We start from the raw sequence: 27080 nt of genomic DNA, 5'->3' as shown, positions 1-27080 counted from the left end.
CTTTTTTCCTTCCAAAGTCAGAGGGGGACTTGGATGTTCAAGAACATCTGTTTATTTCTAAACATCAGGGTATTTATGTTTTCTAATATCTCAGGTTGCTCATTTGTACCCAGCAGGTTCCTAGGAGCTCACTAGATGACCTCTGAGATTTGGATTCTCAGCCTAAAATAAGCAAGATGGGACAACAGCAATTTAAAATTTTTATTTTGTTTAAATAAAGAAAAAAAATCTGTGAGTAGTGATTAAATTAATGAGACTTATCACTAATTATTATTTGCCACATGCTGAATCTAAAATAATTTGAAAATATGACAGAAGTTTACAAACTACCAAAACAAAGCCTCAGGTTTTGTGGTAATTGCCCAGGCATTGTAAATGGGATACACTTTACTTTCAATGCTGCAAAACAAGCATCAGAGTGAAAAACTTTTCTCTTCCTGACAACAAGAAGAATAAGCAAAAAGTTTCAGAACCCTTTTTTTCCCCACTTTTTCCCATTTTAGGACTTAAAATCTATTGCCTGCTTGTATGACCTTTTTGCTCTGCAGTTGGGTAAGACTCTTCCATGAAGTGTAGTGTGATTCCAAGCCTATTTTTGGTCCCACTAATCTTGAAAATGCGGATTCATGACACAGAGCCCAAGCTTGCTTGCCAGATCCATGCTTTTGTTGGCAGTCCAAATTCAGTCCCTCTGAGCCCTGTAGCTAGGCTTCCTTTTAGGCAGGTACCAGTTCAGGCTGTGTAATGTTAGCAGCAAGACTCCCTAATCTGAGAAGCGCTTCGTCGTCTTGATGGATTTTTTTTTTTTTTTTTTTGTGTGTGTGTGTGTGCATGTGTGTTCATATGAAGCACAAGTACAGCATATCTGATTTTATTGTTTTGCCTCTCTTCTTCACCTGCCGGCTCCCCTCCTGCTATGGTTGGGAACCCCTTTATGGCAGCTCCTTTGTCTTTGCAGATGTAGTAGGGTTATACAGTAAGATGAAATGCTTCTGTTGTCAGAGAGCCAGCCCAGCTGGGTAGGATCAGGCATGAAAATGTGCTGCTTATATCATCCTTAGGCTGAAGAATTACAGTCAGGTGTTGCACACCAGTTTTGAATAAATAGGAGTGCATAGTGGGAAAGATCTGTAAAGTATCTGGTATCCATTGCTCTCCTCTGTTTTCTGCCCCTTGTTTTTTTTCCCCCATGTTTCATTCTATTGAGACTGAATCGTAAGCCTGAAGTCTGACCAGATGAAGAGGAGTCCTCACAGAAGTGAGGGGGTTTTCTCTTCTTTCAATACTTTTATTCTCTTTTTTCCTAAGGACTGTGGCCTCAGAAGAGTGGGACTGTGGTAATAAGGCACACAGTCCTTGAGTCTCTGTTGAATCTCTTCTGGGCAAACCAAATACTTGGTCTGGGTGTCAGGAGAAGTGGAGTTATAGTAGGCTCTCAGTGGGAACTTAAAAGACGGCATGAGAAGGAATAGTGTAGGGGAGCAAGGTTTCTGCATATGCTTACTGAAGTTTAATGAAGGTCCAGGGAATCCAAAGAGTTATGAGCCCAAGACTTTTTCAGAAGGATGAAACATTCCTTCTCTGAACAGAAGCTTGAAGATTCACAAGGGGAATGATAGGGGCTGTTCCCACATTTCATTCTTTCAAATTTTTCCAGGACATGAACTACAAATTATGTAGTTTTAAAACAGCAACCAAACCAATATATCTATTGGAGAGATAAGGTTCTGTATACCAAGAGCTTTTTAGAAGACAGGGAACCAATTCAGCCTCCAACATCAAGGAGGCTGAAACTCATCTGTACTCTTAGACATGTTCCCTACATACTCCTAGGTGAAAGTACCATGATAGTGAGTAACATATGATGCCAAGTGGGCCTCCAGCTCTGGCCACTGTGACTTCTTTTGACACCTGGAGAGGTGAGCTGTCTCCTGGATCCTTTGATTTAGGAATGGTATATTCCCTGTGAGGACCAGAGTTCTTAAGGCTTTAGATTAAAAAAAAAAAATCAGGATAGTATTACTGTATATCAGTGATATCAGGATAAGTGTTACTGTGCACTAGGCAAAGCTTGTGATCCTGGCACAGAATCATCCCTGCAGATCCATGGCTTTTTCAACCTCATTGCTAGTCAATAGGCTTGGGAGATCATTGATACTTTTCAAGTCTGGGCCATTAAGGAGGCTTTTTTTACATGTAATACTGTATAGCCACTAAAACTGGGGAGTATATCATGAGTATTGCTGAAAGTAGGGGGTGTTGAGGCTGTTTTACTGCCCCTACTTTCCTGTGGGGTGTGGGCTTTTACCCTGACAACTTAAGTTAAAAACAGTCAGATCCAGCCATATCTTCTGGCAACAGCAGTGGAGATTTTGTGAACCACTAATGCAGTGGAGAGGTACAATTTCTGACAGCGTAACAGAGAATCAAATGTTTAAAGTAGTTTTGGCTATGACTCTTGTATTTTGCATGTTCCTGGGGAAATCTTTTCTTTTAGGTTTGCTTTTTACCTGGGGGATTTTTTTACATGCTTAATTTCTTTTAAAAGAAGTCTGAATGTGTAGGGTCTACTTTGCCTCCTTGCTGTTGGTGCAGTACTGATCCTGAATGCCAAGAGCAAAGACATGAAATATTATATTTGCTAAACAAAACTGACACATTCGTTCTTTCACACAAGGAAGCAGTGGCACTTCCCATGCTCCTGAGAGTTTAAAATGATCCATTTTATTGAGCGATATAATGACAGCACTAGCTGAGCAGAGCAGTAATTATTATCTCTAGGAGACCCTGGAGAACAGTGTTTTAAAAGGAAAAAGAGTGTTTTTCACGTATTTTTAAAATTCTGATATCAGCAGTTCAGGATTTGTCAGGCGTAACTAAAAATAGAAATTGTCTCCAGATGTGTTTCAGGGGACAGATTGTGTGGAGGCCTCTTGGAGTCAATGGGGTGGGATACAGCCCAGGATTTGTCTGTCCATTGGCTGCAGTGCACTGGGAGAGCTGGCACAGCTCAGCATGTGTATGATGAAAATCAAGTAGGAGGGACTGTGTTTAACTTGTATTCAGGCTCTTTGAAGTGGGGCTAGGCAGTGCAGTTAACTCAATTTTTCTCCCTAGTATTTTTGTGAACATAGGTGGTCTGACTGCTGCTTGATCTCAGTTTGTCTGTTTGACAGTGTAAGATGTGAAAGTTGAAGAAAAGTTGAGATGCTGCAAACTTCTTGGAGTGTGTACTGGTTTACATTAGGAGGTATAAAGGTGCGTAAGCTTTGCTTAGAAGGACTAATCTTCAATATTTTGTGATGCTGACAAAGTAAGAAGTGCAGGCAAAATAGTAGCAACCATGAGAGTAGACATGGACATTAATCTCTTTTCTTGTAATTGCAAACAAACAAAATAAAAAATATGAGCCATGATAAGGTCGGAAGGCTTGAGTTCATTCTTTATCTCAAAGGCATTGCTGCATGTCTGAGGTTTTCTTCTTTCTTACTACATGGTGAGCATCCTTACAGAGGGTACTGACTGTGGAACTACAGAGATGGCTGTGCAATCTTTCTTGATGCTGTTGGACCACAAACAGATTTATTACATGAATAAATACTAAATTTGGTATTTTTCTGGGAATACGAAGTCTCTTTAAGACCTTGTGAGAGTAAATGTGACATAATGAGTGAACTTCTACATTATTTTCTCAACAAAAACAACACAAATGCCTAGAAAATTACACTGGTCATATCCTCAGCTTCTGTAATTGGCCTTCTGAACGAGATTTCCTAGAGCTAAACCAGTTCACTGTAAGTCAGTACTTGGCTTGGTATTAGCATGTCCTGTGTTACTCAGACATGCCTTCCTAAATTCAGCCAGTTGGCATTCTGCCCACTGCAGTTATTTTTGCCCTTTGTCCCTAAAGACTTTTCTGAGAGCCAAGGTCCAGGTGTATTCTTGGGTGTCAGTTACATGTCAGATCTTAAGGGCAGCATTAAATTCCAAACAGGAAAAATGGAGTGCTGGCTGCTCCTTTCCCACTGTAGAAAATTCTCCTACTTGATGACACAATTCCTTCATCCCCTAGATTTACACTTCATTAGAAACCCAAACCTACTCCCAGGTTTTCAAGAGCTTGTTAGCTCTCAAAGCACCAAGAGTGCTGCCTAATTTGCAAGTGGGAAGGCTTGGGGAAGGCAGTATGACATGAAGTTTCTTTTATCCAGCTTTTCAGGTTGTCATGGTTTGATACTGGCCAAATGCCAGGTATCCACAAATGTCTTTCACTTACCCTCTCCTGCTACAGTTGGGCAAAGGAGAGGGAAAGAAAATTAACGAAGGGCTCATGAGTTGAAATAAGGACTGGGAGAAAAACACTCTAAGGGGAAAACTGGTTTAAAATTAAAGGTATAAAGTAAATTTATTATTAACAGAGTCAGAGGAGGATAATGAGAGGTAAAATAAGCCTTTAAAACCCCCTTTTTTCCCCTCAGCCCCTCCCTCTTTCCCAGTGACAGTGCAGGGAGACAAGGCATGGTGGTCTTAGTCAGTTTGCCACTTGAGATCTTTTTCTGTTTGCTCAGGGAGAGGAGTCTTTTCTCTGCTGTGCCATGGGGTCCCTCCCAAGGGCAAACAGACTTCCCAAAACTGTTGTGGTGTGGGTCACTCCTCTACAGGCTGCAGTCCTCTAAAGATAGGCTGCTCTAGTTGGGAAGCAAGGGCCCTCTCTCTCTGTCTCTGGAAGGAGGGGCCCTCTTTCTCTTCATTGAGACTAGACCGCAGCTTTCTCTAACATCCACCTGCTCTGGCGTGAACACTTTTTCCACAGGTGTGAATGGATTTTTGCATCCGCCGTGGACTTGCATGCACAAGGGGAGAGTTTGTTTCACCAGAGTCCTCACCACGGCTTGCAGAGGAATCTCGGCTCCAATGCTTAGGCCACCTCCTCCCTCTCTTTCTTTTCCACCGGCCTTGGTGCCGCCATGTTGCTTTCCCTCACATGTCCTCACTTCCTCCTCTTCTCTGACCAGAAAAAACCTGCTGCTTGTACAAACCATTTTCAACAAGTTCCACTAATTCAAAGATTCTTGCAAGATCCCTCAGCACCAAGAAGTTGATATCATCTAGGTTCCTTGTCGGGGAATTGCTTCCCCTGCCAGTCAGGCGGCCTCAACACCATCGCGCGGGCAGTGGTGGCCGCTGTGGTGCTGGCGCTATTTAACGCCTTTCCTCATGCGGGGTGCCGGGAAGGGGAAGCCACCACTCCTGCCCTTTTCACCCGCAGTGCAGCTGGCTAGGGTGGCCAGGCAGGCAAGGCTCGCTGTGGGCCGCACCGAGATGGAGGTGGCCATGGCGGCGCACTGCGGCGCACCATGCCGGGGATGGCCCCCAGTGGTGGCGCTGACACTTTGCCACTCCTTGGGAAAACAATGCCTGCACACTGTTTTGATTTCCTTCTTAAATATGTCATCACAGAGGCGTTACCAACCTCTCTAATTGGGTCAGCAGGATGTCCATCTTCAGAGCCATCAGGGATTGGCTCTGTCAGACATGGTGGAAGCTTCCAGCAGCTTCTCACAGAAGCCACCCCTGTGGCCCCCACACTACCGAAAACCAGTCTGTGTTAAGCCAACACACAAGTGAAGGTAAATAATGTGACCAGGACTTCAGGAGGAGAAAGAAAAAGAAGGGAAAAGAAAGCATTGGCATAGAAATAAAATTTCAGTAAATAGCAGCGGTGCTAATTTCTGGCAAAACAGAGTTAAGTCAGTATGGAAGCAATTAATGCTGTTGTATCTATGAAACAGAAGTAAAGATAGCTGATGCTTCAGGATAGAGTTCTTCATCAATCACTGGTTTATTTTATTAGCATTCATATTGCTGTGTGGTGTGATTACTTCTGCTATCTTGTGACAAGCATAATGAGAAAATGCAGGGCCAAACCCAGACCTGGCACTGGACCCACATACACAGCTCTGAATTTGGAGTCTAATGTAACACATATGAAGGTATAAACCTTTCCTGAAGGAACACAGATTCCACCTTGACCCCTGGCCCTCATTGAGGTTATTGCCTACATTCAGATTTATTGATAAAGCATTGCTGAAACATTGTCTCCTCTTTTAAAAATTGCCCTACAAATGATATGTTGAAAACTCTGAGGTTCCCATATTGTCTGGACTGTTCTTTATTGTGTGAAGTCCCTGGTTTTGCTAACTAAATGACCAAATACTTTGCAGCCAGCTGGTATTGATTTTTTACAGTTGTGTTCATATATCAGATGTAGATATTGTATTCCACTTCCCATTACATCTGAAAGTGCCTGAGTCTGATTGACAATATGGCATTCACATTGAGATGTTTGCTTTGTGAAAACTGGCTGCTGCCCAGCATTATTTTGTATTATTAACTCCTGTACATTGCCCCTGCTGTTTGATCAGCCTGTTCCTCTTTGTTCTAAGCCATATGTGTTTTCAAAACTAATACTTATACACCTTTCAAGGCCTTTGATTGTTGTACAAAAGATGATAAATCTCTAGGGGATCTAACTATATCCTGCAGCATACAACCTAATGAGAAAAATAAGTTCAAAACACCAAAGCATGGTGTTCTGATATTCTATCTCCTAGCTTTCAAATGCAAACAAAAAAAGAAAAGGATCTGCTGTGATGAAGCATTAGCTGCACGAATAGCAAGTCTAACTCCTATATTCCCAATAGACACTGCATTTAACAAGGGCACTTCCATTGCTTCTGGATTTCTCATCAGTTCTTTGTACACTTTCTGTAGGTGGTAAATACTCTGCTCTGTTTGTGAGAGGAGAAAGAATATTTTTGGGGCCTTTTTTGGAGTTTTTTTTTAAGGTTCTCAAATTCTTTTTGACTGCTGTGTCTGTGGAAGAATTAGGGGGAAGGAACTTTTTTTTTTTTTTTTTGAGTTGTAAATAAGTTCTGTATTTGCACAACAGTGAATATACCCCATATTCTTTTGAACCTTGCCATAGATAGGATGTAGGGAATGACTTAAGGGTAGAAAAGGGAGACAATCTGTGTGTGACTTGAAAAATTGCTATTTCCTCCCTTCCCTAAATCTCCAACCTATCTGGAAATGAAGATGGCAGTCTATCTCTGTGCCTTTTACATTTGCACTTGTGCCAGCTGAGTTCCCAAGTTGTAGGTGGCTACCATCTGATGGCTGCAAATACGCAACAGCCTTCTTATGTGAGCCTGGGGAGGAGCCTCAAGTGCAAAGCTACAGCCATAGCAGCAAATGCAAGGACACCACCACCAAAATTCCAGCATCAAGGATAAACCTGTTCTGTCAGTTGCTTGGGAAGACAGAGTAGGTCTAGGAGGATGTATTAAGCTGAGTCTTTCTGTGGCATCAGCAGGAGGCTGCTTTGGCCAAGGAAAAAAGGGTGAAAGCCTTGCTGCTGTTCCGAGTGGAGGTGCTTCATCTCACTGTTCCTCACTGGTTTTTAATCCCCATCCCCAAGACAAAGCACTAAATGATGCCTCTCTTGGGAAGAGGATAGTTGAACAATGATGAGGAAAAATAACTCTGTTCATGTTCAAACTGACTGTAAGAGCTTTCCTTCCCTGAAAAGAGACCAATGTTTCTTTTTGATATTTTTGGGTGATTTTTTTGTTGTTGTTTTGTTAGCTTTTTTAGCCAACTAAACCATTTTTAGTCTGTCATAGATTCTGTTGGGTTTCAGTGCCTTGATATCAAGGCCCGACTAGCCATGATAAATATTCACAGGTTCATGAACACTAGACAGAAGAAGCTCAGCCTTGACTTTTTTTTCTGTAAACGTATGGGATATCAGACTCTCTGTGCAGGTACTACAGCTTTCTTAGAAAATTATGGTATTAAAATTGACCAATAAGATACAATTTTCTTGTCCATTGTGAACCAAGAAAAAGTACCTCTTAATGCAGATCTGGTGAATATGTTAAATCTGATACAAAAGGCTTTCCTGGCACAGGTAAAAAATATTTTGGTGGTGCATTTGTGTGTAAGCTGTTTGAGTAAGATGTTTTTTATTTAGAAACTGCTTCTGCCCAAAGGATTTTGTAACAGCAATAAAGCAATCATGCCCATCCATCTTGAGCCAGAAAATCATATTTAATTTTTGTTGGTGGAAATGCTTTAAACTCCTAGGTTAAAGCAGTTTGATGATCTGAGTGAAGCTCTGAATGAGAAGCAGAGAACCTTGGTTGCTGCTCCTTGGGCAGATGCCAGCTGGGAAATAAATAAATTCTAGGTAGTCTTAGTCTTAACATACTACATGAGTACCTTCTGTCCTTCACTATATTTATCCTCACCTCACCCCTCTGAAAGGATATATCCTCACTTGTGCAGTTGGGGGTTACATTTCAGAAAAGCCAAGTAATACACAGCTGAGTAACAAGTCTCTATGGGAAATGCCAGTTAAACCTGTTTCTTCAGAGCCCTGAGCTACCTCTGCACTCAGACCTGTCCAAATCACTAGAGATCAAAACCCAAAACTGATTAAAAGATAATAGGGTAGTACTTTGCATCTTTGGCATTAAGAAGCTCCTACGATGCCTGGTGGCTGCAAAAATATATCAACTGGGTAGTTATATTACAAAAGAGATTACTCCCTGATTTAAGAAATGTAAGGAATGCCAGATCCCTTTTTCCAGGGCTAGCCATAATCAAATTCCTTTCTTTACTGTTTTTTGTAACCCCACTAATTGAGATCACCCAAAATGTTACCATGAGCTGAAGTCAGTGTCAATTAAAAATCCCATTTATATTCCCTGTGAAAACACATGGCCTTCAAAAGTGTTTGATTTTCATTAGACCTTCTCATCTGTTTGTCATTTAAAGTTCAGGCCATTTTCCATATTTCTATCAAATGCTGCCTCATATGGAAGTCTGGCAAATGAGCTTGCAAAGTAACTTATTTGAAGTTATAAATAATCTAATACTTGCCTAAAGTTGACCCCTCTACACAATAATATACAAATTAATGTCTCAAGCTGAGGGACATACAGTTCTCTAGAGCTGCCTCGTTAGTTAAAGGCAGGGCTGCACTTGTACACTGACAGCATTTGGAGTTATTCCCACTGGTGCAGATCAGGCCTTGAGGTAGGAAGGATTTGGAGGAGGAAGCAGGGCAGAATCCGTAACACCCGCAGCTCTTTTAGGCACAAGAATTGACTCTGCTGTCACTCCCAAGTACCCTCTTGCTTATTTATTTTAAAAAGCCCTGGTGAGTAGGCAAATGTTTTTTTTGCTGTCACATTTGTTCCTTCAATGTCCATTCACATTAAAGTCTGGTCTCTCTTATGTTTCCTGTTATGATGGGGAAGTGTTTGGGAACCTGCTGGGTTTTGGGTGGTTGGAGGATGGACAGGGGCCCTCATAGGGTGACAGGGCCACCTCTGAGACTTCAGAACCATTTTGGAGGGATTCAGCTGTCTGAAGGTGCTATTCATTCAGTGAGTTATCAGGCACAGACAAAGCCTTGTATGCTTTCTCATTTTTTTGAGTGGACAAAATGGATCAGCCTCAGCCATTCTGCATCTCTTTAACAAGGCAATCCATGTCAGATTTATACTTCCCTGCCACTCATCTGGGACTCAGACTTTTGCAATGTGAGGTTCAGCAGCTTATAGCAACAATTTTTGTCTCTTTTTACCCTGCCTGAAAAATGAGGATGGTCCTACACAGCCTGTGCTGGTTTCCTTAGTATCTTATTCCATACTGTATACTTAATTTTGGTGTTAGCAGTTAGCTTTATACTGCTGTGAAGAAGTGCCTTTGAGCCTGGCCTTGGGGTCAGACTCAAACCATCCCAGGCACGTTCTTGGTTCCTTAAGTAGGGCTGGTTTGGTGTTATTCCACCAGTAAACCTGGTAGATGAGAGCCTGGGCTGACTTCTGTGCTCCTGGAGCAGTTCTGCTGAGCCAACTAGCCCAGGTGGCCTGGGCTTAGTTCTGCAAATTTGTTGAAGTTCCTCAGGTGCCCCCATGGTCCCATTCCTCTAGTCTGCCAAGGGACCACAATTCATCAGCAGCATGGGCAGGTGAGCTTGAAATTGGGGTAGAATGTCAAAGCGCTTGTCACTAAGCACTGGACATTAGCTGTAACATAATTGGGTCTCTTTGGATGTCAGGACACTTCCAGAGCTGACCAGCTGAGATACACCAAAGATGTAACAAACAGGAGAGTTTGAGTGGAAGGATGCTGCTCATTTTTCAACAGAGTTGCAAAATCTTGTTTCCGAAATCTTTCCATGTGAATTCTTATCATTGTGACACTACACTTGGTTGAGCTCCTTTTGCTCTTAGGCACCTGTCTCATGCTGATTACATTTTTAACATATTAGTTGAAGGACCTAAACATTTTTGGAGCTTATTGGCACCTGAAATTAAAGTGTATTGTTATATCCTCTCTTAGAAAGAGAGGACTCTCCTAACGTGAAGCTCTTAAGCAGAGTTTTCTTTTTCCTTTTCTTCTAATCAACTTCAGATATAAAGTACTGTCAGTGAATGACCATATCTGCTAATTAAGTTGAGACTTGAATGACCAGGGTAGCACTCCAGTTATCATTATGCTTCCACTTGATGGATTATATTTCAAGTTATTCTAGAGACTTTCCTAATGGCAATCAGGTTAGTGGAACCTTGACCTTACCAATGTGTATCCTTTTGCTTAGCTCAAGTAGGTGCCCACATGGAGTTCAGCAAACCTTTTACTTATTGTTTTTTTGGACTATTTTTTGCACACAGCTAGCACTTAGAGGAGTGGGAGAAACTCCATATCACATAAGGTATAATGCTGAGTCCTGGCTCCCAACAGCAGACACCAATGTTTTATATGCTAAGAGGACCAGAGTCTATTCACATCAAGAAAAATGTCCTCTCCTGTTGTGAGGCTTTTTTTTTTTTTAATACACCTTAAAAGTGAGTAAATTTTCTTAGGTAATATTTTTAGGGGGCAGATCTATGCATGTAATTCAGTATTTCATGTTGTGCATGACAACAATACTAAAAGATTAGTATTCTCTCTAAATTTCTATTCTTTCTATATTCAAAGCTACAGGTAGTCTGCAAACACAGTGTTGTACATTTGGTAAGATTTATGTGAAAATTTTGCACACTTATTCATATCTCCATGTTGGGGTTGAGGAGTTCTTCTTTGGTTTCTTTCTCTTAGAGAATTTTCTCCCATTTTTTGTTGCTAAGAGAGAATAGCGGCCGGGTACTTAGGAGAGACAAAAGAAGTTTTCTTAATTTCAAAGTTATAATAATTTGGAGGGAAGGTGGTTATATTTTCTATTTCAAAGGAGGCTCCTGCTTTCCTTAGCAGACACCTGTCCTTCAAACCAAGACACCCCAAAATACAAAAAGCTGTAATTTGATATTTACAAATGTTACATTTATGTTTTGGTTATTTGTTTCCACATTATTCTCTGAAATAGTTAAGATTAGATGTTATTTGACCTTCCTTAATTTTAGGTGTAATCATAAAACCTCCAAGACTGGAGTTTTACAAAATAGCAACAGATATCACACGTTTTGTAATAATAAACACAAGAATTGACAGCAATTACTTTCTTTAACCCAGTGGGAATAAGTTAAAGCCACACGTTTGTAATATAGCTAAGTCACAAACAGGTAGATGAACAGACAGAGAAGTTGCTCAGCTCTTTGTCAGCCACCTGGTATTCTGGGAATCCTGGCTAATAAACACAGCCACCCCCATCTGTAGATGGGGCGTTATAATTAATTACCCATGACATTGATAAATTTCTTTTACGATCTTCTCTTTATCCAGTGGTACATCTGCATCAAGTCCCCCGTTCACTCTTCCAACATGGAGAGTCTATTTATGGACTTAGATTCATGTCTCATATGAAAAAAGAATGGTTCCCAGGAAAATGTGAGCTCTAGTTCTGCACTTGCACTGGGCTTTGTCAGACATTACATAAGAGCTTTGCTCATACTGGCCTCCTGCTCCTGGCTTTTTAGATCATTCTTTGTATTATGTTTCCAGTGCATGTAGACAATTTAATTTAACATTTTTCTAAATGCCAACATGCAGGAAGGCTGACCTTATAAGATCATAATTAGAATTATTTATATACCGTAGAAATGTAACTGATTTGGAATTACTGGAAAATGTGAGATTTTTTTTTTTTTTTAAGAATTAATTTTGCTGGAATGGAATTAATTAAAGCCTTAGTTATTTTTCAACTTTTGCCTTATATTAACTTTCTCCTACTTGATCATGCCATTGCTTTAACTATATATAAAGTTCCCTTTCACAGCAATGGCTATCCTCTTTATTGCTTTGTTTCAATGGGTTGTTATTCCAAAGCCTCAAAGTTCTAATGAATTTTGTTAACAGGCTTAAAAACTTGTATGAATAATGTCTTCAGATTACTGAAGCTTCTGTAGATTTCCATCCTGATAGCTATGAAATAAACAGAGCCTCCATCCTTGTTGTACTGGACACCATTTATAGTATTAACCACTGCAGCCTGGCCTGCCTGGGAGATAAATGTGATCATTGATGAGCAATTAAAAAACAGTTTTATGGAGATCTGGGCTTTATGTAGCAGGCTATTGGGGCAGAGAAGCAGCCTATTTTCTGAAGGTCAGAATGTGGCATGAGGGGATGAGCTCACACTGGAGAAGGGAACACAGTTTTAATGAATGTGTTTTGGTGGTGTGGGGAAGAGAGGAGGCAAAAGGCTCTTTTTTGGTGATGCAAGTTTGATGACACTTGACCACAGACATTTTGATGCCTGAAAGCTGTTCACAGGCAGTTTTATTTTTATTTGCATATACTTATATATATTAAAAAAAAAAAAAAAAGACTTCTGATTCTGAGTTTCAAGGAAAGGCAACGTTTTGATGCAACACAATATGGTGCATATACTTCTGTGCTTTTATGTGTGTTCCAATATATGCAACAAATATGTGAGACAAACAAAGAAAAACCTCCAGGCTGCTAGTTTGACAGTTTAATTCATTTTAAAGTTGAATAAGTATGGAAATACTAAGACGAAGAACATTGTGAGTGGTCATTTCTGCTCCAGAAATTAAAACCCATTAAAATAGTATCAAAGCTTGCCTTTGCTACTCTGCACAGAGGTGGAAAGGACAGGTTCAGTGCCATGCTCAGGACTGCAGAAGATGAGTAGTGAAATGACATCAGCCTGTCTTAACTTCAGTTTTGGGTCAAGCCTAGCCTCACGTAGGGACCTCCAGAAAGGAAGGAAAATACTGTTAGTGAGACATTTATATATCAAGCAGCATGCATGGTGTAAGCACCTAGAATGGAGATGGAGATAAGGTGCTAAATATTTAAAGATTGGGTGAAATGCTGAAGCACTCTGTATGGTCTCTCCCTTTCAAAAGGCAAGTTATCAGTAGCCTTTACAGCAATAGCAGAGGTTCTCTTTACCCATGTAAATTCCTAACCCTGCTTTTAGTCTTGCCATGGTCTTGGCCTTTGTAAAGTCCCATGACAATAAGATTTTAGTACAATTCTAAGTTCCTCAGAACAATTTGCTCTTTTTCAGGTTTGAATTTTTCAGTTTCTGAATTTTCTCACTTTTGATGTTATAATCTGTCTCCTTAACTGTCGGTTAGAAGGACTGAGACATCAGACTTTTTTCACAACATTAGGCTTTTGTGGTATCTTTCCTGCTGTTTTATGTCTTCTAGCATCACCTTCTGAGGCTTTTTGGGCATCTTTTAGTACTATTACTGGGAGATGGGTGGATGTCTGCATGAATCAATCCAGGCTCTTTTGAGGAGTTATTTTCTGTGATGCAAACCACTGGGTTGTACCTTTTTCTTCCCCACTAAGCTGCTGTACAAGCCTCATGCTTGAAGCTTGAACTCAGCCTTCTGTGTGACCTGGTGGCTTGTCAGACTGGCCAGTTTGGGTATTTAAATCCAAACACCTATCCTACATCTCAGGACTTTTTTAGTGTTTGACAATTCATCTATGAGTGGGCTGGACAAAACCAAAATATTGTGGCAAACTAATTCAGAACAAACTATTTAAATCCACTATGTTCTGTAGCAGGCAGCAATCCTTTGACTTATATGAACAGAAGAAATGGGACAACTGGGCTGGACACAAAGCTTAGAGAGTAGTGCCAGTAAGGAGCCTGACTTCTCTGAAACCAGATCCTGCCCTGACCCAGATTAATTACTCAGGAGTTGCTCCTGCAACCAAATTCCTGCTGTCAGTGTGTCCAGTGCTGCCTGCCAGGCCTGCCAATGAAAATAGAGCAGTTGTAAACCCTGAGAATTATCCCTGTGGCTGGATGTAGTGTCCTATCAAATAATTATCATGTGATAGAGCCCCTAGTGCTTTGCAGCTTCTCTGGTTCACCTGATGAAATATTAATATGCTTTCAAAATTTAGGGTTATTATTCTTGTATGCTATACTTCGGGCATATCTTTCTCTGCAGCCATCATATGCTTTACAGAGCCAAAATACCCTGTTACAGGAGAACTGATCTTTCTGTCTTCCAAGACAGCCTTATAATGAATGCCCTTAGTCCAATCATTATGCTAAATAATCAGCAGTGCCTTAAATACCCTAATATGGGCTGAAGTAAGCGTAATGCAGTATGAAGTACACAGCTTTTCCCAGGAGAATTGTTTCTTTCATCTCCAGCTTAGTAGGTAGAGCTGGGGACCTGCTGGAAGCCTGGCTTGCATGTTAACTTGCCATGAAGAGCACAGAGCTGCCCCATGCTGCGGTGGGGGCTGGCTCCAGGCTGGGAGAATAGAGACATCCTTTGGATAAGCATGGAAACAAGGGGTTAGATTTACTTAAATGATGCAGTTTTGATAGCCAGCAAGGTATATTTTTAAGCCCAGTTCCAGGCTTTTAAAAAAATCTCACATTCTTTTCTTTTCCAAAATTCTCTGAAGCTCCTCAAGAGGAATGAAGCAGGTTTATTTAATTCTATTCTCATGCTTGGGCTTAAGAAGTTCACTTCTGAGTTTTCTTCCCTAACAGGGCAAGAAATGCACATTAAAAATGTTACTTTCTGGTAATCATCCACTTTCAAGAACTTAAAAGGAGAGTGCAGAACAAAACAAAACACAACTGTTAGGAGACCTGCAGTGGAACCTGCAGGCTGGCAATATTTTTATGAATGAATGAGTGAATGAATCCAGGCTTTTCTCAGCATGGAACTTGCTCATGATAGCGATTCCTTGCACATAGGTATTTGGCTGTGCAGGTTTTAGCTCTTGCCAGCTTTTCTGGAAAGCATATTAGCTGCCTTGATGTCTGAAATTCCCTGAGGATTACCCAAAGAGAGCTCTTAAAGTGGCACTGTTTTGCTAATTAGTAAGGCCAACTGTTGTCTGGCTGAATTGTGTGCACTAACAACGGGCTCCCTCTGCCTCCTCTCTCCAGTTTTAATTCTAATGCTAAAAGAGCACGCTGTGATTATGCTGATATTTCTGGCTTTCCTACATAAGGACATATGTGAGGTGTGCTGCATTTTCTAATTGTTTCATTCTAGTCCTGCTCATCCCTGTATATAGGTCTTGTTCTGCTGAAAAGGACAGGTCAGCCTGGTTGGCATTGCCTCAGCAGGCATTTTGGGGATGGATAGCAAAGGACAAACGACAGCTTTAGCAATCATTTAATTGTTGCTGTTTAGCTTGGTTACTGATAAAGCCACTCATGAAATGGTAGCTGAGCACCTCAAGGTCAGAGTTGCAACCTCAGAGCCTTTTTATTGCATGGAGGAGACAACCCTGCTGGTGGAGAATTGAAGTACACAAAGTGTCCAGTGGTTTGCTTGGGGTTAGTATAAAAAGCCCCTAAGGCAGAGAAGACATCGAGCAGCTCTCAGGTGCTGGTTAAGAGCCCATCACTCCGGCTTTTTCCTCCTGGCTGGGAATGTGCCAAAAGGCTTGTCAGTAAAACCATCTTTTCTGAGGGTAGAGGACAAATTTCTCTCTGAGAAACTGTAGCTGTGATTGAACTTCACAGGAGAAAAAACTAGCTCCTCCTCCCAAAATAGAGAAACCATAGAGGTAGAGAAAACCTCTATGGCAGAAATCTGACTGAGACATAGACTTTGTACTTCTCATTATTTTTTTCCTCTTCAGTAAGTGATGAAGTATTTTTTTTGTTTTTTTGCTGCCCCTGCTAGTGGTCCATCATACATTTTTATAAATCACCTTGAGTTCTGGTGATGAAAGTGCACACAAAATTTACAGGATAAGCATTATTGAGAGTACTGTGGGGTTCCTCTCTTGATGCTAAAATTCTGTATATCACCCCTTTTAGGCTGATGTCCATTAATAGTGGTTATCCTGACATGTAATTTATCCTAATCTTTATGGCATTGAGAACCAACAGGGCAACCAAAATTATAGCTTTGGCATTGCAAGTCAGTTCTGTTGTTTTCCTGGCAGTTTAAACCAGATTGTTAGCAAAAGAGCTGCTTGTTACAGGTTTTGTGTGTAAGTTGCATTTTTTATTTCTTAATGTTAGTTACGGACGTAAAAATGAGAAGCCAAAATATAGGTATTAATTTGACTGACAGTAATGGCCCTGGGAGAAGCCATTTAAATGTTATTTACATATTATTTGAAGCTATAATAAGTGATCATGTCAATCCATGGCACCCCATTGTTAGTAAAGGAGTTTGCAACAGTGTAACTCGTAATGGTGTTATGCAAATCAAGCACACTTAAAAAAAACTTTTGTACGAACATTACTGTACAAGCAAGGTATCAAAGTTTTCAACATCAGACAGTCTGTCATTTTAAATTTAAAATGCACAATCTGTATGTGTGATTAATATTTCTGCAAAGCTCTCTAATAAGGACCAGACTCAGCAAATGCTGAATATATAAGTCCCTCCTGATTTAAACAAATGTTTCCGTATATAGGACTTTACTAATGCTACTTTGCTGAACTCAAACCAACTGCTACCCTAGGATGGATAGAAAATGAAAATATATTTTCTCCTCTCTCTGAAGAACTTTTTCCCTTAGAACAGCCTTTGGATGTTGAGATTGGTAAGGCTTGGATGAAAAGGGGGAGAGGGTGTGGTTTAACAAGGAAATGCTGGGAGATTTGAGCATTGGTAACGGTGGCAAATAACATTTTTCTGTAAATAGTCTCTGAGTATGTAGTTCTACAGCAGTAAATACACAGCTGAGTGATTAGCTCAGCTGGCCATATGGTTTTGGAGCAAATGACTGCTCCAAGGCAGGTGCTCAGCTTCCTCACCAAGACACAGAGTGGTGTTGTCTAAGCTCTTTTGTAAATAGACCTGACTACAGACACTACAGGATTATAAGCTCCCTTTCTCTTTGCAGAGCACTCAAAAGCCACCTGGCTGGCCAAAATACTGCTTGAGGAAAATCTAGCTCAGAGCTGTATAATCATAGTTTAAAAGGGTGGATGGGTCCTCTCTCTGAGCATGTGATGAGAATGAGGCCTCCCTAACATTAAGTGCAACTACTGCTACTCTTATGGGTAAATACATCAGTGGTTAGGAAAAAATTAATCTAAGTTGCTGTGCAAGTGTCTCCCTGTAGCCATTGGAACACATGGCTTGTCCAACATGCCCAGTGTGGGGAACGAGATCCCCTTTCTGGAAAATCTGTGTGGCACTAGAGACATCTTGAAGGAAAAGTGAATCTGCTTTTCAGAAATATCCTCCTAAGGTGCAGGGTAAACATTTTCTTGCAGATATTCACATCAGTGTCTGAGCAGCAAAGGGCTGAGTGCCACCAGAGGCTGAGGGGCTATTCCAGCCATTCTCTTCCCTGTGTAGTGGGACCATTAATTGTTTAGTGGGAGCCCACAATACCCTCTTGTAGTGTGTCACTTGAAAAATTACCACAGTCATAAAACTGTCATTTAGGGTTTCCTTTGAGTCTGAGAAAATATTCTCTCTCTGTCTGTCAGGCCTGCTCCAAGTTTGTTTTTTATTCATTTTGTGATTTAGAGTTGCTTGGCAGAGATGTACCCCCCTATTTCTGCCACTGTTTCCCCTTCTTTTTTTATGAGCACATGTGTATGTGACTGATGAAAAAAGCGTAGGGAGTAGCCTTACTGGCCTAGACAACATGTTGTCAGCACCATTTGAAGCCAAACTTGCCTAGATTTTTCTCTTTTTTCGGCTGTGCGGATTCCTAAACCATTGAAGAAAGCAAAGCTAAAAATTTATTTTAACCAAGTGAGGCTGCATTCTTTCCCATCCCATGAGGTTTGGCCAGTCCCTCAGGATAGGTTTACAGAGGGATTCCTGAAACTGGCTGCCAAAAAAGTGGCTTTGGAGTGTCAAGAAAGATCTGGATAAAGCTGCTGTGGTATATCAGCTGCACATTCTGCAGGGCACTGGTGTGATGAGGGGACTGCAGGGTCTGATATGAACACCTTCTGCTGCCTTGCACTGACTCTAAACATTCACTTCCCATGTGAAATTCCTGTGCCTTGGGGAGCCTGCAGTGCCTTCAGGATGTCCTGATGTAACTTCCAGTTGTGTTGATGGTAGAGATCATGCATACTTTGGGGTTTGTGAGTGTTTGACTTTAAAATACACCTGGTTCTATTTTGCTCTCTAATGAAGCTTGACTGCTTAGAAACAAACTGTAACCAAAATGCATTGTGCATAAAAAGACACCACCAAAAATACCACCCAGACTCCAACAAAACCAATCCCAATCTCAACCCCCTTATTGGACACTGCTTTTGAATTTCTTCCTGCCCTTATTAGCTCCATTTGATTTCCAGTCCTGGTCTGCCAAAATATTTGGATTCCCATCAAGGCAGTTTGGAAGAGCATTAATACTCAAATAAATAAATGCAACAGGCAACGAAGCTGCTGTGAACTAATGGCAGGACACTTGAAAGTGCTGTATTTCAGATAATGGTGTCAGTTTCAGAAAGGCATGCAAACTGGTTTAATCAAATGTTATATTTTATGAAATTCCTGACTATTGGGAAAGAGATTGCATAGGAGAATTTAAAAGACTGGGAGTTTCTGGCTTTATTTCTGCATTGCTGATAAGCAGCAATTTTTGCAGAAGGGGGAGAAGTAACCCTCTGCAATAAAACCATTTTCATAATACCATGGGAATGAGTTATTGCTTGAGGTGAGGCACAGTTTCTAATGGCTGCCTAAGCTTTCATCTCCATCTTTCATGGGCTAGTCGGACACTTTTATAGTGCTGACAAAAAAAGAGAGCATTTATGTTGCTTCCATTCTCCATCTGTCAACAGTTAGGTTAAAGTGCCACTACAAGAATACTTTTCATCTGATTTCCATTCCAATGTGGTTAATCAATATACAGTATTTGAGCCATGCCAGCTCTCTAGGTCCTTATTGCATATTTTTTATGCACCATTAATGGTTAGCCAGTAGGAGGCAAAAGTCTGCTGTCTTTTTAATGTGAAGAGGGTGGTATTTACTTTTATTGTGATTTTTTTTTTGGGATGTACCTCCTGTACAGTTTTCTGAGCTATCAAGAGCTGGTTTTCAGTAAATAGTGTGAAAAGTCAAAATATGTTAAGCCTGAGAGGAAGTGGATTTTCATTTGTCTTGTATGAGATACATCCATGAACACCAATAATTGATTAATGGTTTGGGCATCAGGTAGGAACAAAAGGTGAAGCATTATCATAATCCCTGTTTTACTTGCAATTCCTTTCAGCTAATGAATCTAGTTTTATTAGTGGCAGAGACTACAAAAAGGTTATTTAGTGCAGAAATTTGGAGACCTTAGTGAAAAAAAACTTACATTCTCATTCGTGTGTAGTGCATTTGTAAGGTTGGACAGGGTAGATGTGTTGGTAACTAAAGCAGACTATAAGGTGCACAGATTTCCTCTTCCTGTCCTTTGGAAACTCTTGTTTTTTTAGCATCCAGAGAAAGGTAGCTATAAAAGAAAATCGAACTACAAGGGCAACAATTGTTACCTATATTTTTGGCATATGTTTTCTGGGTTTATATATAGATTTATTCTTTTGAATTCTCCTGGTTGGAGGTTTTTTTTTTTTTTTTTAAATCTATTTTTTTGGTTTTTTTTTTTCCCCTGGTTGGTCTTCACCTTTCTTGTAGAATAGCACCCAGACCCAGGTACCCCCAAATCCATCTTCTTCCACTGATGGTGAGAAAAGAAAAGCTATTCCAGACCACCTTAGTATATCTGTTATACAAGGCAATATATGCCAAAAATAACCTCTCTGTGCTGAGAAAAAGGTGGTTGGGGGATGACAAACTTATTTTAAATTAGAGGAAAAAAGAAAGGAAAAAAAAAATAACAAAGAAAGGAACAAAAAAGTTAAGATGCTGAAGAGGGGGAAAACAATCTGTTTTTAACAGGATTTTCTTCCAAGTTCCTCTGTCCCTTGGGTATGCAATATTCGCTTAGACTAAATTTCTTCCAGCTTTCTCTCAGATTTTGAGAGCCTCATTTTTCTCCAGCTAATATAGTGCAGCTCAAATACGATATTTTATGGGTGACTGGCTTCCAGAGGAATGTAGGTGTGAAAGACCACACAACCATGAATCTGAGTTATATGGAGTGATCACTACAGGGGAGACAGTAGGAGTGTTCAGTCCCTTTCTTGTCATAGTCAGAGGAGGCTTTCACACTCTGGGAGGGATTGTAAGGATCCAGCAGAGATATTACTTGATTTTGTTTCAAGTTGTTTTCAGTTCATTGGCTGAGGCTCCTGGCTTCTGGAAACTTTACATTATGTTTTGATGCTGTTGGCCACTGGAGTGGGTATTATCACACTCTCACTCCATGCCTGGCTTGATCTCTGTGATCAGCTTTTTAGCTGTGGTCTCGTGGTCCATGTGTGTGCAGATAGAACGTACTGTGTCTTGGCTTCATATAAACAAAAGGCTTTTTAAAAAATTGTCTCAAAAAAGTGCATTGTGTTGCAGTTCTTGCTGTCAGAGTCTCTGTATAATTAGGACTGTCCAGCTGGTGTATGTGATTCTATTTTTAAATTGTTACACAGCTGAATATATGCCTGAATTTTAACAAAATTAAGAGATCAAATTTAAAATTCCTTGGGCTGTTTTTTATGTCCAGTGTTTTAACTGCCTTTGTCCTCTGATAGAGTGATGCAAAGGATCAAAATATCTTAAAAGTGCATTTGTTTGGGGGTTTAAGATGCTTAAATCGTGCACATATTTATAGGTCTGGACTTAGGACTTTTTCATGCAGCTGGGAGCCTTCTCTTCCCTCATCCAATCTTTCATTGCTCCTGCTAGCCAGTGACCAGAGCGCTATTAAAAACAGGAACCAAAAAAAAAAAAGAATTGTATGCCTGTTTTATTCATATCTACAGCTTTCTGTCTCTATTCTTCAGTCCTCGTATTGTTGTCCACCCTCTGTTACCTCCCACAATGATGATTAATGGAATGCTCTACGTCTTTTTTTGAACTCTTGGTTTTTCCTCTTAGTTCCTGATTATTTTAATTCTGCCAGACCCTTTTTCATATCCTTTCCTCATCTGCCTCTAATCTACAGTATATCATTTCTCCTACTCCAGTCTCTCATTTCCATTCCTGTAACGTTTCATGTCCTTTCTTGGAGCCTGGGCTAAGCACACAGACCAGTTAAAATGAAAATATACTTTCCAGATTTTAGTAGCCTAATTATTTTATTTTAAATGAAGCCGAGACATCAATCAGATTGTTCTCTAAATCCCAGTCACATCAGCAGCTAAATGAAAATATCAGTTATTCTCTGCCATTCCCAACCCACTTGCCTTTAAATGGTATTATCACAGCAAATATTAGGAGTTTAGACATGTCCATAGTCTTTTGTTGAAAAGCTCTTGCAAACAAGGCAAGGGAGATGCATTTGAAATCCTAATATCTTGTGAAATAATATTAACAATGGGTCTGGCACATGTGAGCGTTTAGACAGGAGGCTGTCAGATCCCAGGAGGTTGAAAGTGAGAAATATTTGAAAGACAAAGAGCAAATCATAGAAATGGGAAGTTAAGAAAAATAAATTTTTTCAGGCTAAGTGGTTAAGGCTGCTGGGGCTGGTTCTCACTTCTGACACCAGGTCACTTCTCAGCTCCAGCCTGAGATTTCTGAAGAGCTGCACAGGGCTTGAGCATGAGCAGTAATCAGATCCTGTCCTCCCTGACAGCCTCAGCTTTTGTCAGTCATGAGTGCCCAGCGTTAATAGGGACTTTAATTAGAGCTGTGGATGCTCAGCTCTGCTGAAAACCAGATCCAACTCAAGAAATGTGTGGCCACATTGGAAATATTTTCCTTTCACACCCTCTTATAAGATTCCTCCCCTTCTATCATCTTTGCTGTTAACCACGAGAGATACTGCAGAAACCGAGTTATAGAGCTGAAAGAGCTGTGTTAAGGAGGTGGGCAGTCATCATATGATCTGCTTAGAAACTTCTCTGAGCTTTTGAAGGTCCTGTTTTTACTCACTGAGGAAGCATATAGTGGATGTTAAAATCTCTTTTGATTGCAGGCTTCTCATTGAGGGCAAATCTGTGAGTCCTGCTGACTAGTGGGGAGGGATGCTCTTCCAGAGGCTGATTTGTTGACTTTTAGGGGCATTATGTGGAACAGATTTTTTCTGATAATTTTCACTGTTTCCAAACCCTCTTTTCTGGTCTCTCTGCAGTTTGCAGTAGATTACTTCTCCCACTCTGACCTGTTTTCTCTGTAACTGGGAGAACAGAGGAAGCTGTGTGAAGAATTTAGGCACATTAGTACTACCCTCTATGTAGGGAAAGACAAATTAAATAGGCAAAATGACAGGGGCAGATGCTGCAGAGGATGAAGTAATTTGTGGTCAGTCAGTTACAGAGGTAGGAGTATAATTGTCCCTCCAGGTTTACTACAGGGCACTTTTTTCCCCCCCTCCCCAAGTGGACTCTGCTTTCTCTTCTTATAACTACATATCTTATTGACAGCATGTACTAGAGGCCAGTCTTACATTAGGGATCAATTCAATTTTTTTTCCCTGAGCAACTTGCTGTATTTTAGCTTATGATGGTAATGAAGCAAAAAATCTGGAGTTTTATTACTTCTATTTCCCTTTTAATATATTGCTATTTCTGTCTTTATTTTTTTCCTCTTTTTTTTCTTCCACTAAACTCCAAGGGGATGAAGGTGCATGAGAGATGACTTTAAGAGCTTTATCAAACTTCTGTGTAATAATAATGAGATTTGCAATGGGCTTCTAAAGGACACAGATCAGAACCACTTACCATAATGACACTACAAAGTAATGAAGATTCAAGTGGTTCTTATTAGATATGAAGCTCTTTCAGAGAATCCAAACGTGCCTAATATCCTATTGCTAGAGGAGAGGTGGGCATTGATGCTGTGAAATGTTTATTTCTCTTTTTTGTTTCAAATACAGGCAAATCTGTTTCTATTTGTGGGACTCCATGTGTGCATGCTGCAACTCTCCCTCCCATTACAGCTTTAAATAAAGGTTCTAGTAAATTTCCATTGAAATAAATAGTAACCACATTTAATGACCAGTTTGTTTGAGTGTTAACAGCCTGTAAGCTAACAAACTCATCATTAACTGGTGATAACTTCTCTCAACTTGTTTAAATTATGCCTTAACATCAGCCCTGTTTGTATTAAGATGCCCTTAAAAAATTCTGTCTGATTCTTCCTTTGAATTTTTTTTTTTGAGAATATTTATATCTTTTTGGTCTGTTCTTTGATTGTTCCACTTTCCACTACTAGTATTTTCTCCATATTCATTAAGATAGCAGTTTTATTTTCTTCTGTAGTTTTTCCCAGATTTATCTTAAAATCTCTGCTTGTTCAATGAATTAGGTGACAAACCCCTAGGGACAAATTCAACTATGGAACATAAAACTCACAAATCAATGAAGCTGTGGGCTACATCCTGATTATGTACAGAATTCAAATGAGCTTGGGGAACCCATTTGTGTGCTGTTAGAGGAAGCAGAAATCATGTCCCCAGTCTTGCAAAGATACCAATGCCTTTCTGCAAGTCCAACAGAATGATTTATGCATAGACTTGCATCACATCTGCAGATTTAGGATGTGCTGGAGGCCTAATTTGGCTGTAGCATTTGTTTTATGCCACAACCTGTCTTGGCTTCATCCTGTGGAAGGAGGATGAGAGTCAGTTCAGTTCAAATAAAATCTTAAATTTTGGTCAACACTCAGATTAAAGTTGAAAGCCACTTCATGTGATATATTGTGGGGAAGGAGGAAAGAATATTTCAAAAGCATTTTCTATGTTCATTTTCTCTGAATGATTGCAGACTAAACTGGTAAGTAGTGGTGGGCAGCAGTTCAGGAAATTGTCTGTGTCTCCTTACCTCAGAGTAGGGTTGCCAAAAGCTCTGTGACATCTGGCATATCTACCTGACCTCTTCTTGAAAGATCTCCAGGAGCAGCTGCCCTGCAGCTTTCTGGGGTTTTCTGCCCTTGCACTTTGCTATTATTATTACTGTCAATGCCAGCCTGGAATTTTCTTCCTGCAGTATAAGGTTGTTTCCTGGCTCCAAAGATACAATGAAAAATTATTCCTTCTTTACAGTAACCTGCCTTAGACTTTTCCCATCTCCATTGAGTTTAATGCACTTTAGACTGACTAATCCCAAATGTGTGCCCATCTCTCCAGCTGAATGGCAACTTCTTTAGATTCAGGGTTCAAAACTGGACCCAGTGTGCAGCTATAGATAAGATCTAGCTATAGGTGTAAGATCCCTATGGATATGGAAAGATTGTTTCAGATAGCTTAAAATATATATTTCTGTGTACTTAATCCCAATAGAAAGTATTCCTTTTTTTCCTCAGGAGCATTAGCAGGTCCTCTGGTGCCTCTCTGAAGATGTGCTATCCAACAGTTGGCCACCACTCTTTATTTTTGCATGTAGTTATTCCTGCTTAACTTATGCCTGTCCTATTGATTTTTTTTTTTTTTTTTTTGGCTTGTCAGTATGTCATGTCAAGTTACTATAAGGGGACCCATACTCATGAAATTCCCATTGCAGCCTGGCAGATGCAAAAAATCTGGGTTATTCAGGTATGCACACATAATGTGTGTGCTTCCTATAACAGTCTTTTAAGCAGTTCAGTGTCATTCATTGCAGGTTTTACATCTAAGTTACTGTCTGTCTCAATAGCTAATAAAACAGACTGTAAAGCTTCACATTCTGTTGGCCAAAATAGAGGATACTTCTCTTGTTCTGCTTTATTAAGAAAATAGGATTTGCAATTGAGCAGTCCTTCTAACTGTCTGCATCCAAGTCCCTCACAAATAACTTTTGAACATATTTCTGCACTAATTTGACACAGGGGCACAGCCTTACCAGGATTGAGGCTTCCAGGATTTTGGTGAAAGCCTGAGTGGATGGAGGGAAGGGAAACCCTCCTGACCGAGGTAAAAGCAGCAGCCACATGGCATGCACTGTGTTCTCCCTGCCTGGCAGGCAGGATGCCTCCAGGGAGCCATGGATGTTACTGGGAGTTGAAATGGGGGCTATTTTGGTGGTGAGGGCCCTGGGGTGCAGGGCTGTCATCCACAGGAGACAAAGCAGCAGTGATGCTGAAGGGGCCGTTTGTTTTGTCAGAGGTTGATTTTGCAAAACAAAAATCAAAGCTAGGGTTATTTCTAACACTGGTTTTTGTTCAAGCATTGAATAGATGTTTCAATGCATTAGTGAGTTTTGTGCCATCTTTACAAAGCAGATGTAGGCACTCATGCATCCACTCTAATAGACAGCTAGAAACACCTAATCAAAAATGACCACCTCTAAACTGTTTTGGTTTTTTTTTTTTTTTTTGTTTGTTTGTTTGTTTGTTTGTTTGTTTGTTTTTAATAATAAAAACTTCAGTTCTTATTGGTTTCTCGAGGTCAGGATTGAAGGCACTTGAGACGGTATTTCATGTTCGGGCTCGGGTGTTGATTATTTCTTATCTATGTTACAGTCTCACTACCGTGAGTTCGGCAGCTTTTTCATTAGCAAGGCACAAAATGGCTAACTAACTCTTGTTACAAGGTCTTTTAAAACGAAACTATCCAATTAAGAAAGGACACCTAAATTATTTTCCCTTTTAACCCAATAACAGATCCCTCTAAGCCTGCTAAATGGACTTTTCTGTCCAATCACAAAACATCACCCAAACCCATGAAGAAGGTAAAGAGGGACAACCTACCTCCACCCTCAAACCTCCATCTCGCTTCATATTTATTTCTATATTCTAAAATCCCAAGTTTTCCACTCTGTGGTATTACACACCTGTAATCCCAGTGCTATTAATCAATTTTAAAACCTTGTTCCATGACTTCAGGTCAAATGCAGTGTTCTCTTGTGGGTCTGTGCCTTTAAGCACAGAAAGTTTAAAATTCTCAGCATCCAGGATTCCAACAAGTTCTGTCAGGTCTTTATCAGACCACAATGACTAAAGTGAGCAACTCCTGTGTGGCTTTATATCTGGTCAATTCTAAAACATGGGCCAATGTTAATAGGAGCACATTATTTGAGGAACATTATTTCTGTGTGCTTTAAAATGGTCTCATCCAGCAGTTGAAACAGATGTAATTCAAGTCTCTATATCTTAGGATGTTATCTGATTTTTCCATCTGTGTTCTGTTACTTGCAGTGGGAAGTGCACTGGAAAATTTTAAGCACTTGCATGATTTAGTGCTATGCTTTAGTATTGTCAGTTAAGCTATGTACCATCTAAAGGCCTTCTTCAGCAGTAGAAGAACTTTAACTGTCCAGTCTGGTGGAGATGTCTAGTGAAATTAAACACACTTTAAACAAAGGGCTTATGCTTCTTTACCAAGAGGCAGCAGGTTTACAAATCCTCAGCTTCATCTTTAGATGGAGATGATGCATTTCAGCCATTGGATGACTGCAGGCCCTTTGGGTGCCCTAAAAAAAAATCTCTTGTAAACATTTTCAAGGTCGCCATGACTCTGTGCAATGGAAAGGCTGGAGTTTTGGCTTTAAGCTTTTTGTGGATGTCTTGGATTGGGACAATTTAAAGGAGAACATGCTGGAATGAATCATCTCCTCTAAGGGTTCCACGAATAATAAACAAATGCTAATA

The sequence above is a fragment of the Vidua macroura genome, chromosome 3 (genome assembly GCF_024509145.1).
Source record: "Vidua macroura isolate BioBank_ID:100142 chromosome 3, ASM2450914v1, whole genome shotgun sequence".
NCBI classification, from domain to species: Eukaryota; Metazoa; Chordata; class Aves; order Passeriformes; family Viduidae; genus Vidua; species Vidua macroura.
This window is presented reverse-complemented; position numbering follows the sequence as displayed.